The following is a 5056-nucleotide window of genomic DNA, read 5'->3' as shown; positions in this document are numbered from 1 at the left end:
TTAAGTTGTGTCTGACTCTTTGTGACCCCGTGAACCATATCACGCCAGGCCTTCCTGTCCTTCACTGCCTCCCTGAGTTTGCTCAATTTCATGCTCATTGCTTCAGTGATTTGCAAATATAGAAATGTATGATGAGATACAGGGAAAGGTGTTGGTGTAGATTGGGTTTAGCTATATTTCCTTTCCTTTCTCTTACCTCCTGCCTTTAATTTCCAAGCTTATTACTTCATCCTTTTCTGCACCTTGTATAACACTGCTTTCTCCAAAAGGGACTAGAGTAATGGCTCTGTATGTAAGTATGTTGTTATGAGTGGAATTCGCAATTACCTAGCCCATATAAGGATAATCCCTATTCACCCTGTCTTCTTTGGATGCCTTCATTTCGTTCTCCTCCTCAAGACCACTCTGAACATTTTATCAGAGCAATAAGCATGCATCTTGTTCTAAAATACTTTGAAGCCCTGCCTGGTACTGTCAGACACAACTTTTGAAGAGCCTACCTCTTCTGACGCTTCTCTTTGTTTATTGCTATCTTCCCTTTGATATCTGGGGTGACTTCCTTGCCATTACTTTTAACTCTCATGCAGAAATGTCAATTTCTCACTGATCCATTCCATTCAGTTCCTATTATGCCCACTCTGTCTTTGTGTTCCTCTTTTAAGCCAAGGGCTCCAACTCCTCCTTTTGGATTCCTATTCCATTTTCATTCTGCATAATCCACATGCCCAGAGGGCTACTATTAACACACATATACAGGGTGCTGTTGCTTTGAGAAGATCTACAGTGTCATTGTCATTTCTGCTTAATGAGGTACTTCATTTCCACCAACCAAAGAGGAACTTGGGAATAATTTGCGCAGCAGCAAATGGCAATTTGTTTTAATAAGATATTCACTGGCAAAAGTCATATTGGTTGCTATAATATGTGACCTAATAGAATACCAGGTTTCTCCCTAGTAACATTTCACTTGCCTAATAATCACTAACTGACCTTTATTCAGCTATGGTTTAGCTGAAAGGAGTTTTTCTTTGAAAGCCTCCCAAAGCTGATAACAATTTTTAATTAAGTAAAAGCCTAAAGTTTACAAGCAACTATCTCCTGACCAGTGCAAATATGTTCAAACTTCTAGATTGCTTAATATCACTTTGATAGATTTATTATATCTGAAAATTTCTTTTCTTATTAGTTGGACAAATATAACATTTGATGAGATCCATCATAGCCCAGATTTCCATCCACTTACAGACTCCTCAACTAATTAACATTATCTCATTCTCATACCTTCCAAGTAAGCGGATATGAAGATAAAAGATATAGAATCCTAGGAAATAGTTGTTGCACATTATTGAGTTGTGAAATTTCTCTCTCTGAATATGTGTGCATGGGTATAATATTTTATGTAACATAATTAAAAACTGGCTTTTGGATATATAATAGGACTGAGTTTGTAACTTTTTTCATACAAAACATATGTACACCTCTGAGTTATTGTCCTTTCTATAAACAGCAACCCCCACTCATATTTCAGGCAATATTAAAATGATTACGCAAAACAGAAAGAACAAAGACTGCAATTTTATAATGCAATAATACTTAGGATAACCAGCCTGGCTTTACTATATAACATGTCTTTAATTTTTTAAAATCATATTCATTTTTAATAATTTATGCAAGCTAGCTTAATATAGACATTGACTAGCCCTCGATTTAGTTTTAAGGGACACTCATTTTAATTAAAAACCCCAGGTTTTGTTTGCTTACAGACCAAGAACAATAGTTCATGACAGCTGTTGCAACAACATCAGATTTCACACACCTAACTTTCCAAAGATGAATCAGCACTGTGCAAAGACAGGCACATTAAATACTGTATATGTGGGAACAAGATATTCCAGCCATGATTGTTTGAACAACAGATCTCTTTTCAGGTTAGATGAAATGGAAGTTAGTTAATAAAGTATACAGAAGAATAACAGTAAATCACCATGGCCAGTTGGAAGAATCATTAGTTTATTTAAGTATTGTTAAAGATTGTTCAGTTGAGTGATTTAACAAAACCAAGGCTCTTAGGTTTTACATCCATCAGGTACAATATTTTACTGATTGTGGAAACCAGTGCCAATCTCATTCAATCTAGCACAAATCTTCTTGCAACATCTGTGAGAACCTGGAATCAGTTAGTGAAGTTGAGAAGGCATAGATCTGGACAGTTAAAAAGAATGACTTCTTCACACAATTGGTTATGAAAATCATTGACCAGAGGGTGATGATTTTAAATGCCTTTAACGTTAGAGTTCTGTGGATGTCTGTTGGATGCTTATGAAAACTTTAAAAACACCCTATATAATTTTATTATATATGAACAAGTTCATATATAATTTTTATTAAGTATGTTTTTCCACAGACTAAAAACAATATAAATTTTGAGTTAAAGATAAGAGAAATAGAGAAAAGTTAATAGAAGAGTGGAAAAAGAAATATAGAAAAAGAGGTAGAAAAGCAGGAAAAAGAAAAAAAGAAGAGACAGGCCAAATCCATTACCAAAGTGATGAGAAGAAAAACATGGCTGGATTCTGATATTCTACCATTCTCAATAAAAGTAGTCTTGGCCTTCCTGAGGAGTTGATTCTTGGTCTGGTCTACCTGATGGGGTTGATAGCAGTACATTGTAGGTCTCCCTTCTAGGCCTTGTGCTGTTCAATTATAGACACATGACCTAAATAAAGGGTCAAATATAAGATTATCAAGTTTGTGGACAACACAAGATAGGGAGCAGCAAAACCTTAGAGGACAATATCAAGATTGAGAATGCTCTTAAAATCTGGACATTGGGTAGAAACCAAAAGATGAATTTCAACAGGGACAAAAAAAAAAAAAATCTCTTATATTTGGTGTAGGAAAATCAAAGGCATGAAAGAGAAGGATGGGTGAGATTATACTAGGCAGTAGTACGCCAAAAAAGTATCTGAATGTCTTGGTTGATCACAGGGTGAACAAGAATCATCAATGTAATATAATGAGAAAAATACAAATGAAACCTTTGGTTATATCATATCAACAGAAATATAGTGTGAAGATCAAAAAAAGTCATTGTTCCCCTCTATTCTGTGTTGGTTAAACCAGAATACTGTGACCATTTCTGGGCCACGGATTTTAGAAAGGACACTGACAAACTGGAGTGTATGCTATATGTAATAACTATTGTTCCTACCAACTGTGGATTACTGACGCAACCAAAGGGGCTATATAAGAATGAAATCTTTGCTTATGAATTTAAAAGTTATCTGTGGCTCCCCAGCAAACTCTTTAGGCAGTGTCTGTGTCTCTCGTTCCACTTAAAGTTATGTAGCTTTTATGTAGTTGGACTGCTCATTAAAAATTCACTAGTTACAATCAGCTTCCAGGTGCGATTAAAGGTTCTAGTTATCACTTATAAAGCCTTTCATGATGTCGGGCCTGGCAATTTGAGGGACTGCCTGTCTCTATATGCTTCTGCCCATCCAGTGAAGTCAGGCAGAGTGGGCACACTTGGGGTCCCATTGATCAAATAATGTCATCTTGCAGGACCCAGGAAGTGTGCTTTTATTGGCAGTCCCTGCCCTCTGCAATGACATCCCCCACCCATAAGATTTGTACTGCTGCTACCTTACTGACTTGTTCTCCTGGGCTTTTGGATAGGATGGTGGCTGAGTCCCTATAGTTTCAGGGTTGTGGGATTTTTTTGTGACATGGAGCCCATCAGCTGTATTTTTTTTTTATATGCATTGTTTTCTTTTAATTGTAAGCTGCCCAGCATCACTGAGGAATCCAATAACCTTGAAATTTAATTAATTAATTAATTGTAAACCTCCTGATTCACTAATGTAAGGGTTGGGGTTAAGGTTAATATAAACAAAGAAGGAATTTATAGTACACTATTAATATAATGTGGTATGTATGGGAAAGACAAGTAGTTTTTCCCATGTATTTTGAGATATCTACCTAAAAATAATCCTGGGAATTGGAAGCCTATTCTATGTGGTAGGTTTGTTTGTTCATTTGTTTGGGTCTCCTGCTGTTTTGCTTACTCAAATATTATTTCATAATTGTATCACTCCCAGGATTCTCCTTCCAGCAAAAGAAGGCAAAAATTTATTTTTTAATAAGAAGGATGTTAGACTTCTGTGCACATCTAATCCAAGATACCTAAGATGGACAATAGCTTGGGAAAGAAAGTACCTGGCTGTTTATGCTTAGAGGCACTAATTACATTTTTGTGGACACATCCTGGAAATTTGATACCTGGTTCACATTTGTAAATACATCCTGCCTTCATTTAATTGTACAGTTAAGTGTATCCTCAGTCCACTTAAATGCATAATTATGAAAGGTGCTTTCTGTGGAGATGCAGCCATCCCATCGATGTCCACAAGTTTCTGGAACACAAGTTTCTTAAGAATAACATTTTTCCATACTTATTCAAAGAGCTTCTAATCTGCGCTCTAACTTGGCTTCATCATCTATCAGCTCTACCTTGTATGGTCAGTTGTAAGAATTGTATATTCAAAGTAACAGAGAGAAAAATCACTGAGGAAGTAATCACTACACGTGCTGCCTTTCTGCCACTGTATTCTACTTTATCTCATTGGCAGGCAAACAACTCTGTCAAATGTTCTGTGAAACTCCTTTTGAGTTCTCCACCCATCTTTAATGGCTCAGTGTCAGAGGCAGTATTTCCTGGCCCCATCCTTTTGACAAGCAGTCCTTCCAACATACTGATTGTTATTTTTCTTGTTGCTTAATTGTAAGAATGTTATCATATCTGACATTGATTTAATTTCCTACACTCTTATTTGGGGCTCTGGATATATATTGGGGGGCGGGGCAGCATAATGGTTGAAAACAAAGAATAACCAAATAAGCATGCTGTCTGAACCATTCTTCAGCTAGATATGAGACAGATAGCTAGATAGATGATAAATTGATGGATGGATGGATGGATGGATGGATGGATAGATAGATAGATAGATAGATAGATAGATAGATAGATAGATAGATAGATAATGGATATCTTCTA

Source organism: Python bivittatus, unplaced genomic scaffold (assembly GCF_059951505.1).
Source record: "Python bivittatus isolate LINGU-HERP-01145 unplaced genomic scaffold, Pbiv_v1 ctg000480_np1212, whole genome shotgun sequence".
In the NCBI taxonomy this organism is placed as follows: domain Eukaryota; kingdom Metazoa; phylum Chordata; class Lepidosauria; order Squamata; family Pythonidae; genus Python; species Python bivittatus.
The sequence above is the reverse complement of the archived record's forward strand: the minus strand, read 5'-3'. Positions refer to the sequence as shown.